This window comes from Ambystoma mexicanum, unplaced genomic scaffold, assembly GCF_040938575.1.
Source record: "Ambystoma mexicanum isolate Mex_15411 unplaced genomic scaffold, UKY_AmexF1_1 Mex_scaf118, whole genome shotgun sequence".
NCBI classification, from domain to species: domain Eukaryota; kingdom Metazoa; phylum Chordata; class Amphibia; order Caudata; family Ambystomatidae; genus Ambystoma; species Ambystoma mexicanum.
In genome coordinates this window covers 1-12,960 of record NW_027182345.1, presented here as the reverse complement: position 1 = coordinate 12,960, position 12,960 = coordinate 1, and the positions used below count along the sequence as shown (strand labels likewise).

At 35.0% G+C, this 12,960-nt stretch overlaps 2 non-coding genes across 2 annotated transcripts; both read right to left on the bottom strand.

Moving 5' to 3' along the window:
- Positions 1-8,632: 8,632 nt before the first annotated feature.
- Positions 8,633-8,704, bottom strand: TRNAC-GCA (transfer RNA cysteine (anticodon GCA)). The gene has a single exon. It is a non-coding gene; the product is annotated as a tRNA-Cys (tRNA).
- A 3,727-nt stretch (positions 8,705-12,431) lies between these two features.
- TRNAC-GCA (transfer RNA cysteine (anticodon GCA)) lies at positions 12,432-12,503 on the bottom strand. The gene has a single exon. It is a non-coding gene; the product is annotated as a tRNA-Cys (tRNA).
- Between the last annotated feature and the right edge of the window lie 457 nt (positions 12,504-12,960).

Here is a 12,960-nt window from a genome sequence, read left to right as displayed (position 1 = left end):
TGTAAAAGTTTTCTTCAATTTATTTAATTAAAAAAATATTTCTACAGGTAGAACAAGGGGGCACCCAGATGTAAACTAGGGACCTCTTGATTTGCAGTCAAATGCTCTACCACTGAGCTATACCCCCAGTTTTGAAATGTTCATCTTTATTAATTCAGTAATATGTACAAAGTGCAAGCAACATGCAATCACCATCAAAGCAATGCATTTTCAGCCACCAAACCCTCCTTATAAGTATAAGTGGTACAAAAGATGTCCTTTATCTGCCTTGGTAAAATACAGTGAGGTTTCCATTGCCAGAATTCATACATTTCGTATCACATGTAGATCTTGGAACATGGAAAAAAAACTTTTGTCAAATGCACAAATTCTGCAAAACGTAACTGCTTCTCTACTGCAGTTTGTTGATTTTGTGCTAAGAGCATAGTTAAACCCAATTTTTCATTGTTTTGTATATGAAATGATGATATATCTTATTGTTTCTTACAGTGCATTGGGTTGAAAAACATTTTAACAGGACCTATTGAAGAGGGTATATGGTTATGAAACAGGGACGTCTTGAACTGCATTCCTACGCTCTACCACTGAGTTAAACCCTTGAATGCTGAAAACTGCCCTTTTTTAAAAAAGTGATAGAGTGGGTGACTGTATGGAACTTGTAGAACTAATGACATCAGTGCACTTCTGGTCAGCTGTACAAATTAATACATTTCATTAAGGGCATATTATTGGTTTCCACCACAGTTTTATAACATTCATATGAGCTTCCAATGGACTATTTCAAACTGATAATATCACCAGTAGAACTTGGGTGAATGTAAAACACAGCTTGTATCATATGAAGAAATCCTAAACAGTTTCATGGTGTTTACTCTATGTTTCAGGAGATGATCAGGAGTATTTCAAATGTAGAAATGTGTTGCTCATTACATAAAATGCTAAGATTGTAAATGTTTTCTTCAATTTATTTAATTAAAAAAAATATTTCTACAGGTAAAACAGTTGGACAAGGCAGCACCCAGATTTGAACTAGGGACCTCTTGATTTGCAGTCAAATGCTCTACCACTGAGCTATACCCCGAGTTCTCAAATGTTCACCTTTATTAATTCAGTAATATGTACAAAGTGCAAGCAACATGCAATCACCATCAAAGCAATGCATTTACAGCCACCAAACCCTCCTTATAAGTATAAGGGGTACAACAGATGTCCTTTATCTGACTTGGTAAAATACAGTGAGGTTTCCATTGCAAGAATTCATACATTTCGTATCACATGTAGATCTTGGAACATGGAAAAAAAATCTTTTGTCAAATGCACAAATTCTGCAAAAAATGTAACTCCTTCTCTACTGCAGTTTGTTGATTTTGTGCTAAGAGCATAGTTAAACCCAATTGTTCATTGTTTTTTATATGAAATGATGATATATCCTATTGTTTCTTACAGTGCATTGGGTTGAAAAACATTTTAACTGGATCTATTGACGAGGGTATATGGTTATGAAACAGGGACTTCTTGAACTGCACTCCTACGCTCTAACACTGAGTTAAACCCTTGAATGCTGAAAACTGCCCTTTTTTAAAAAGGTGATAGAGTGGGTACTCTATGGAACTTGTAGAACTAATGACATCAGTGCACTTCTGGTCAGCTGTACAAATTAATACAGTTCATTAAGGGCATATTATTGGTTTCCACCACAGTTTTATAACATTCATATGAGCTTCCAATGGACTATTTCAAACTGATCATATCACCAGTAGAACTTGGGTGAATGTAAAACACAGCTCGTATCATATGAAGAAATCCTAAACAGTTTCATGGTGTTTACCCTATGTTTCAGGAGATGATCAGGAGTATTTCAGATGTAGAAATGTGTTGCTCATTACATAAAATGCTGAGAGTGTAAATGTTTTCTTCAATTTATTTAATTAAAAAAATATTTGTACAGGTAAAACAGTTGAACAAGTGGGCACCCAGATTTGAACTATGGACCTCTTTACCTGCAGTCAAATGCTCTACCACTGAGCTATACCCACAGTTCTGAAATGTTCACCTTTATTAATTCAATAATATGTACAAAGTGCAAGCAACATGAAATCACCATCAAAGCAATGCATTTTCAACCACCAAACCCTCCTTATAAGTATATGGGGTGGGAAGGATGTCCTTTATCTGCCTTGGTAAAATACAGTGAGGTTTCCATTGCAATAATTCATACATTTCGTATCACATGTAGATCTTGGAACATGGAAAAAAATCTTTTGTCAAATGCACAAATTCTGCAAAATGTAACTGCTTCTCTACTGCAGTTCGTTGATTTTGTGCTAAGAGCATAGTTAAACCCAATTGTTCATTGTTTTGTATATGAAATGATGATATATCCTATTGTTTCTTACAGTGCATTGGGTTGAAAAACATTTTAACAGGATCTATTGACGAGGGTATATGGTTATGAAACAGGGCCTTCTTGAACTGCACTCCTACGTTCTACCACTGATTTAAACCCTTGAATGCTGAAAACTGCCCTTTTTTAAAAAGGTGATAGAGTGGGTGACTGTATGGAACTTGTAGAACTAATGACATCAGTGCACTTCTGGTCAGGTGTACAAATTAATACATTTCATTAAGGGCATATTATTGGTTTCCACCACAGTTTTATAACATTCATATGAGCTTCCAATGGACTATTTCAAACTGAAATTATCACCAGTAGAAATTGGGTGAATGTAAAACACAGCTTGTATCATATGAAGAAATCCTAAACAGTTTCATGGTGTTTACCCTATGTTTCAGGAGATGATCAGGAGTATTTCAAATGTAGAAATGTGTTGCTCATTACATAACATGCTAAGATTGTAAATGTTTTCTTCAATTTATTTAATTAAAAAAATATTTCTACAGGTAGAACAGTTGAACAACGGGGCACCCAGATGTAAACTAGGGACCTCTTGATTTGTAGTCAAATGCTCTACCACTGAGCTATACCCCCAGTTCTGAAATGTTCATCTTTATTAATTCAGTAATATGTACAAAGTGCAAGCAACATGCAATCACCATCAAAGCAATGCATTTTCAGCCACCAAACCCTCCTTATAAGTATAAGTGGTACAAAAGATGTCCTTTATCTGCCTTGGTAAAATACAGTGAGGTTTCCATTGCAAGAATTCATACATTTCGTATCACATGTAGATCTTGGAACATGGAAAAAAAACTTTTGTCAAATGCACAAATTCTGCAAAACGTAACTGCTTCTCTACTGCAGTTTGTTGATTTTGTGCTAAGAGCATAGTTAAACCCAATTTTTTATTGTTTTGTATATGAAATGATGATATATCTTATTGTTTCTTAGAGTGCATTGGGTTGAAAAACATTTTAACAGGATCTATTGAAGAGGGTATATGGTTATGAAACAGGGACTTCTTGAACTGCACTCCTACCCTCTAGCACTGACATAAACCCTTGAATGCTGAAAACTGCCCTTTTTTAAAAAAGTGATAGAGTGGGTGACTGTATGGAACTTGTAGAACTAATGACATCAGTGCACTTCTGGTCAGCTGTACAAATTAATACATTTCATTAAGGGCATATTATTGGTTTCCACCACAGTTTTAGAACATTCATATGAGCTTCCAATGGACTATTTCAAACTGATAATATCACCAGTAGAACTTGGGTGAATGTAAAACACAGCTTGTATCAAACGAAGAAATCCTAAACAGTTTCATGCTGTTTACCCTATGTTTCAGGAGATGATCAGGAGTATATCAAATGTAGAAATGTGTTTCTCATTACATAAAATGCTAAGATTGTAAATGTTTACTTCAATTTATTTAATTAAAAACATATTTCTACAGGTAAAACAGTTGGACAAGGGGGCACCCAGATTTGAACTAGGGACCTTTTGATCTGCAGTGAAATGCTCTACCCCTGGGCTATATCCCCATTTCTGAAAAGTTCACCTTTATTTGTTCAGTAATATGTACAAAGTGGAAGCAACATGCAATCACCATCAAAGCAATGCATTTTCAGCCACCAAACCCTCCTTATAAGTATAAGGGGTACAAAAGATGTCCTTTATCTGCCGTGGTAAAATACAGTGAGGTTTCCATTGCAAGAATTCATACATTTCGTATCACGTGTAGATCTTGGAACATGGAAAAAAAATATTTTGTCAAATGTACACATTCTGCAAAATGTAACTGCTTCTCTACTGCAGTTTGTTGATTTTGTGCTAAGAGCATAGTTAAACCCAATTGTTCATTGTTTTGTATATGAAATGATGATATATCTTATTGTTTCTTAAAGTGCATTGGGTTGAAAAACATTTTAACAGGATCTATTGAAGAGGGTATATGGTTATGAAACAGGGACTTCTTGAACTGCATTCCTACGCTCTACCACTGAGTTAAACCCTTGAATGCTGAAAACTGCCCTTTTTTAAAAAGGTGTTAGAGTGGGTGACTGTATGGAACTTGTAGAACTAATGACATCAGTGCACTTCTGGTCAGCTGTACAAATTAATACATTTCATTAAGGGCATATTATTGGTTTCCACCACAGTTTTATAACATTCATATGAGCTTCCAATGGACTATTTCAAACTGATAATATCACCAGTAGAACTTGGGTGAATGTAAAACACAGCTTGTATCATATGAAGAAATCCTAAACAGTTTCATGGTGTTTACCCTATGTTTCAGGTGATGATCAGGAGTATTTCAAATGTAGAAATGTGTTGCTCATTACATAAAATGCTAAGATTGTAAATGTTTTCTTCAATTTATTTAATTAAAAAAAATATTTCTACAGGTAAAACAGTTGGACAAGGCAGCACCCAGATTTGAACCAGGGACCTCTTGATTTGCAGTCAAATGCTCTACCACTGAGCTATACCCCCAGTTCTCAAATGTTCACCTTTATTAATTCAGTAATATGTACAAAGTGCAAGCAACATGCACTCACCATCAAAGCAATGCATTTTCAGCCACCAAACCCTCCTTATAAGTATAAGGGGTACAACAGATGTCCTTTATCTGACTTGGTAAAATACAGTGAGGTTTCCATTGCAAGAATTCATAAATTTCGTATCACACGTAGATCTTGGAACATGGAAAAAAAATATTTTGTCAAATGCACAAATTCTGCAAAAAATGTAACTGCTTCTCTACTGCAGTTTGTTGATTTTGTGCTAAGAGCATAGTTAAACCCAATTGTTCATTGTTTTTTATATGAAATGATGATATATCCTATTGTTTCTTACAGTGCATTGGGTTGAAAAACATTTTAACTGGATCTATTGACGAGGGTATATGGTTATGAAACAGGGACTTCTTGAACTGCACTCCTACGCTCTAACACTGAGTTAAACCCTTGAATGCTGAAAACTGCCCTTTTCTAAAAAGGTGATAGAGTGGGTACTCTATGGAACTTGTAGAACTAATGACATCAGTGCACTTCTGGTCAGCTGTACAAATTAATACAGTTCATTAAGGGCATATTATTGGTTTCCACCACAGTTTTATAACATTCATATGAGCTTCCAATGGACTATTTCAAACTGATAATATCACCAGTAGAGCTTGGGTGAATGTAAAACACAGCTTGTATCATACGAAGAAATCCTAAACAGTTTCATGGTGTTTACCCTATGTTTCAGGTGATGATCAGGAGTATTTCAAATGTAGAAATCTGTTGCTCATTACATAAAGTGCTAAGATTGTAAATGTTTACTTCAATTTATTTAATTAAAAAAATACTTCTACAGGTAAAACAGTTGGACAAGGGGACACCCAGATCTGAACTAGGGACCTTTTGATCTGCAGTGAAATGTTCTACCCCTAAGTTATACCCCTATTTCTGAATTGTTCACCTTTATTAATTCAGTAATATGTACAAAGTGCAAGCAACATGCAATCACCATCAAAGCAATGCATTTTCAGCCACCAAACCCTCCTTATAAGTATATGGGGTGCAAAGGATGCCCTTTATCTGCCTTGGTAAAATACAGTGAGGTTTCCATTGCAAGAATTCATACATTTTGTATCACATGTAGATCTTGGAACATGGAAAAAAAATCTTTTGTCAAATGCACAAATTCTGCAAAAAATGTAACTGCTTCTCTACTGCAGTTTGTTGATTTTGTGCTAAGAGCATAGTTAAACCCAATTGTTCATTGTTTTTTTATATGAAATGATGATATATCCTATTGTTTCTTACAGTGCATTGGGTTGAAAAACATTTTAACTGGATCTATTGACGAGGGTATATGGTTATGAAACAGGGACTTCTTGAACTGCACTCCTACGCTCTAACACTGAGTTAAACCCTTGAATGCTGAAAACTGCCCTTTTTTAAAAAGGTGATAGAGTGGGTACTCTATGGAACTTGTAGAACTAATGACATCAGTGCACTTCTGGTCAGCTGTACAAATTAATACATTTCATTAAGGGCATATTATTGGTTTCCACCACAGTTTTATAACATTCATATGAGCTTCCAATGGACTATTTCAAACTGATCATATCACCAGTAGAACTTGGGTGAATGTAAAACACAGCTTGTATCATATGAAGAAATCCTAAACAGTTTCATGGTGTTAACCCTATGTTTCAGGAGATGATCAGGAGTATTTCTAATGTAGAAATGTGTTGCTCATTACATAAAATGCTAAGAGTGTAAATGTTTTCTTCAATTTATTTAATTAAAAAATATTTGTACAGTTAAAACAGTTGAACAATGGGCACCCAGATTTGAACTAGGGACCTCTTTACCTGCAGTCAAATGCTCTACCACTGAGCTATACCCCCAGTTCTGAAATGTTCACCTTTATTAATTCAATAATATGTACAAAGTGCAAGCAACATGAAATCACCATCAAAGCAATGCATTTTCAGCCACCAAACTCTCCTTATAAGTATATGGGGTGCGAAGGATGTCCTTTATCTGCCTTGGTAAAATACAGTGAGGTTTCCATTGCAAGAATTCATACATTTCGTATCACATGTAGATCTTGGAACATGGAAAAAAATCTTTTGTCAAATGCACAAATTCTGCAAAATGTAACTGCTTCTCTACTACAGTTCGTTGATTTTGTGCTAAGAGCATAGTTAAACCCAATTGTTCATTGTTTTGTATATGAAATGATGATATATCCTATTGTTTCTTACAGTGCATTGGGTTGAAAAACATTTTAACAGGATCTATTGACGAGGGTATATGGTTATGAAACAGGGCCTTCTTGAACTGCACTCCTACGTTCTACCACTGATTTAAACCCTTGAATGCTGAAAACTGCCCTTTTTTAAAAAGGTGATAGAGTGGGTGACTGTATGGAACTTGTAGAACTAATGACATCAGTGCACTTCTGGTCAGGTGTACAAATTAATACATTTCATTAAGGGCATATTATTGGTTTCCACCACAGTTTTATAACATTCATATGAGCTTCCAATGGACTATTTCAAACTGAAAATATCACCAGTAGAAATTGGGTGAATGTAAAACACAGCTTGTATCATATGAAGAAATCCTAAACAGTTTCATGGTGTTTACCCTATGTTTCAGGAGATGATCAGGAGTATTTCAAATGTAGAAATGTGTTGCTCATTACATAACATGCTAAGATTGTAAATGTTTTCTTCAATTTATTTAATTAAAAAAATATTTATACAGGTAGAACAAGGGGGCACCCAGATGTAAACTAGGGACCTCTTGATTTGCAGTCAAATGCTCTACCACTGAGCTATACCCCCAGTTCTGAAATGTTCATCTTTATTAATTCAGTAATATGTACAAAGTGCAAGCAACATGCAATCACCATCAAAGCAATGCATTTTCAGCCACCAAACCCTCCTTATAAGTATAAGTGGTACAAAAGATGTCCTTTATCTGCCTTGGTAAAATACAGTGAGGTTTCCATTGCCAGAATTCATACATTTCGTATCACATGTAGATCTTGGAACATGGAAAAAAAACTTTTGTCAAATGCACAAATTCTGCAAAACGTAACTGCTTCTCTACTGCAGTTCGTTGATTTTGTGCTAAGAGCATAGTTAAACCCAATTTTTCATTGTTTTGTATATGAAATGATGATATATCTTATTGTTTCTTACAGTGCATTGGGTTGAAAAACATTTTAACAGGATCTATTGAAGAGGGTATATGGTTATGAAACAGGGACTTCTTGAACTGCATTCCTACGCTCTACCACTGAGTTAAACCCTTGAATGCTGAAAACTGCCCTTTTTTAAAAAAGTGATAGAGTGGGTGACTGTATGGAACTTGTAGAATTAATGACATCAGTGCACTTCTGGTCAGCTGTACAAATTAATACATTTCATTAAGGGCATATTATTGGTTTCCACCACAGTTTTATAACATTCATATGAGCTTCCAATGGACTATTTCAAACTGATAATATCACCAGTAGAACTTGGGTGAATGTAAAACACAGCTTGTATCATATGAAGAAATCCTAAACAGTTTCATGGTGTTTACCCTATGTTTCAGGAGATGATCAGGAGTATTTCAAATGTAGAAATGTGTTGCTCATTACATAAAATGCTAAGATTGTAAATGTTTTCTTCAATTTATTTAATTAAAAAAATATTTCTACAGGTAAAACAGTTGGACAAGGCAGCACCCAGATTTGAACTAGGGACCTCTTGATTTGCAGTCAAATGCTCTACCACTGAGCTATACCCCCAGTTCTCAAATGTTCACCTTTATTAATTCAGTAATATGTACAAAGTGCAAGCAACATGCACTCACCATCAAAGCAATGCATTTTCAGCCACCAAACCCTCCTTATAAGTATAAGGGGTACAACAGATGTCCTTTATCTGACTTGGTAAAATACAGTGAGGTTTCCATTGCAAGAATTCATACATTTCGTATCACATGTAGATCTTGGAACATGGAAAAAAAACTTTTGTCAAATGGACACATTCTGCAAAACGTAACTGTTTCTCTACTGCATTTTGTTGATTTTGTGTTAAGAGCATAGTTAAACCCAATTGTTCATTGTTTTGTATATGAAATGATGATATAGCGTATTGTTTCTTACAGTGCATTGGGTTAAAAAATACATTTTAACAGGATCTATTGAAGAGGGTATATGATTATGAAACAGGGACTTCTTGAACTACACTCCTACGCTCTACCACTGACATAAACCCTTGAATGTTGAAAACTGCCCTTTTTTAAAAAGGTGATAGAGTGGGTGACTCTATGGAACTTGTAGAACTAATGACATCAGTGCACTTCTGGTCAGCTGTACAAATTAATACATTTCATTAAGGGCATATTATTGGTTTCCACCACAGTTTTATAACATTAATATGAGCTTTCAATGGACTATTTCAAACTGATCATATCACCAGTAGAACTTGGGTGAATGTAAAACACAGCTTGTATCATATGAAGAAATCCTAAAAAGCTTAATGGTGTTTACCCTATGTTTCAGGTGATGATCAGGAGTATTTCAAATGTAGAAATGTGTTGCTCATTACATAAAATGCTAAGATTGTAAATGTTTACTTCAATTTATTTAATTAAAAACATATTTCTACAGGTAAAACAGTTGGACAAGGGGGCACCCAGATTTGAAGTAGGAACCTTTTGATTTGCAGTGAAATGCTCTACCCCTGAGCTATACCCCCATTTCTGAAATGTGCATCTTTATTTATTCAGTAATATGAACAAAGTGGAAGCAACATGTAATCACCATCAAAGCAATGCATTTTCAGCCACCAAACCCTCCTTATAAGTATATGGGGTGCGAAGGATGTCCTTTATCTGCCTTGGAAAAATCCAGTGAGGTTTCCATTGCAAGAATTCATACACATCGTATCACTTGTAGATCTTGGAACATGGAAAAAAAATCTTTTGTCAAATGCACAAATTCTGCAAAATGTAACTGTTTCTCTACTGCATTTTGTTGCTTTTGTGCTAAGAGCATAGTTAAACCCAATTGTTCATTGTTTTGTATATGAAATGATGATATATCTTATTGTTTCTTACAGTGCATTGGGTTGAAAAACATTTAACAGGATCTATTGAAGAGGGTATATGGTTATGAAACAGGGCTTCTTGAACTACACTCCTATGCTCTACCACTGACATAAACCCTTGAATGTTGAAAACTGCCCTTTTTTAAAAAGTTGATAGAGTGGATGACTCTATGGAACTTGTAGAACTAATGACATCATGCACTTCTGGTCAGCTGTACAAATTAATACATTTCATTAAGGGCATATTATTGGTTTCCACCACAGTTTTAGAACATTCATAAGAGCTTCCAATGGACTATTTCAAACTGATCATGTCACCAGTAGAACTTGGGTGAATGTAAAACACAGCTTGTATCATATGAAGAAATCCTAAACAGTTTCATGGTGTTTACCCTATGTTTCAGGAGATGATCAGGAGTATTTCAGATGTAGAAATGTGTTGCTCATTACATAAAATGCTAAGAGTGTAAATGTTTTCTTCAATTTATTTAATTAAAAAAATATTTGTACAGGTAAAACAGTTGCACAGTGGGCACCCAGATTTGAACTAGTGACCTCGTTTCCTGCAGTCAAATGCTCTACCACTGAGCTATACCCCCAGTTCTGAAATGTTCACCTTTATTAATTCAATAATATGTACAAAGTGCAAGCAACATGAAATCACCATCAAAGCAATGCATTTTCAGCCACCAAACCCTCCTTATAAGTATATGGGGTGCAAAGGATGTCCTTTATCTGCCTTGGTAAAATACAGTGAGGTTTCCATTGCAAGAATTCATACATTTCGTATCACATGTAGATCTTGGAACATGGAAAAAAATCTTTTGTCAAATGCACAAATTCTGCAAAATGTAACTGCTTCTCTACTGCAGTTCGTTGATTTTGTGCTAAGAGCATAGTTAAACCCAATTGTTCATTGTTTTGTATATGAAATGATGATATATCCTATTGTTTCTTACAGTGCATTGGGTTGAAAAACATTTTAACAGGATCTATTGACGAGGGTATATAGTTATGAAACAGGGCCTTCTTGAACTGCACTCCTACGTTCTACCACTGATTTAAACCCTTGAATGCTGAAAACTGCCCTTTTTTAAAAGGGTGATAGAGTGGGTGACTGTATGGAACTTGTAGAACTAATGACATCAGTGCACTTCTGGTCAGGTGTACAAATTAATACATTTCATTATGGGCATATTATTGGTTTCCACCACAGTTTTATAACATTCATATGAGCTTCCAATGGACTATTTCAAACTGAAAATATCACCAGTTGAAATTGGGTGAATGTAAACACAGCTTGTATCATATGAAGAAATCCTAAAAAGTTTCATGGTGTTTACCCTATGTTTCAGGAGATGACCAGGAATATTTCAAATGTAGAAATGTGTTGCTCATTACATAAAATGCTAAGATTGCAAATGTTTTCCTCAATTTATTTAAAAAAATATTTCTACAGGTAGAACAGTTGAACAAGGGGGCACCCAGATTTGAACTAGGGGCCTCTTGATTTGCAGTCAAATGCTCTACCACTGAGCTATACCCTGAATTCTGAAATGTTCACCTTTATTAATTCAGTAATATGTAGAAAGTGCAAGCAACATGCAATCACCATCAAAGCAATGCATTTTCAGCCACCAAACCCTCCTTATAAGTATAAGTGGTACAAAAGATGTCCTTTATCTGCCTTGGTAAAATACAGTGAGGTTTCCATTGCAAGAATTCATACATTTTGTATCACATGTAGATCTTGGAACATGGAAAATAAACTTTTGTCAAATGCACAAATTCTGCAAAACGTAACTGTTCCTCTACTGCATTTTGTTGATTTTGTGCTAAGAGCATAGCTAAACCCAATTGTTCATTGTTTTGTATATGAAATGATGATATATCTTATTGGTTCTTACAGTGCATTGGGTTAAAAAATACATTTTAACAGGATCTATTGAAGAGGGTATATGGTTATGAAACAGGAACTTCTTGAAAAGCACTCCTACGCTCTACCACTGAAATAAACCCTTGAATGCTGAACACTGCCCTTTTTTAAAAAGGTGATAGAGTGGGTGACTTTGTGGAACTTGTAGAACTAATGACATCAGTGCACTTCTGGTCAGCTGTACAAATTAATACATTTCATTAAAGGCATATTATTGGTTTCCACCACAGTTTTATAACATTCATATGAGCTTCCAATGGACTATTTCAAACTGATAATATCACCAGTAGAACTTGGGTGAATGTAAAACACAGCTTGTATCATACGAAGAAATCCTAAACAGTTTCATGGTGTTTACCCTATGTTTCAGGAGATGATCAGGAGTATTTCAAATGTAGAAATGTGTTGCTCATTACATAAAATGCTAAGATTGTAAATGTTTTCTTCAATTAAAAAAATATTTCTACAGGTAAAACAGTTGGACAAGGTGGCACCCAGATTTGAACTAGGGACCTCTTGATTTGCAGTCAAACGCTCTACCACTGAGCTATACCCCCAGTTCTTAAATGTTCACCTTTATTAATTCAGTAATATGTACAAAGTGCAAGCAACATGCAATCACCATCAAAGCAATGCATTTTCAGCCACCAAACCCTCTTTATAAGTATAAGGGGTACAAGAGATGTCCTTTATCTGACTTGGTAAAATACAGTGAGGTTTCCATTGCAAGAATTCATACATTTCGTATCACATGTAGATCTTGGAACATGGAAGAAAACTTTTGTCAAATGGACACATTCTGCAAAACGTAACTGTTTCTCTACTGCATTTTGTTGATTTTGTGTTAAGAGCATAGTTAAACCCAATTGTTCATTGTTTTATATATGAAATGATGATATAGCGTATTGTTTCTTACAGTGCATTGGGTTAAAAAATACATTTTAACAGGATCTATTGAAGAGGGTATATGATTATGAAACAGGGACTTCTTGAACTACACTCCTACGCTCTACC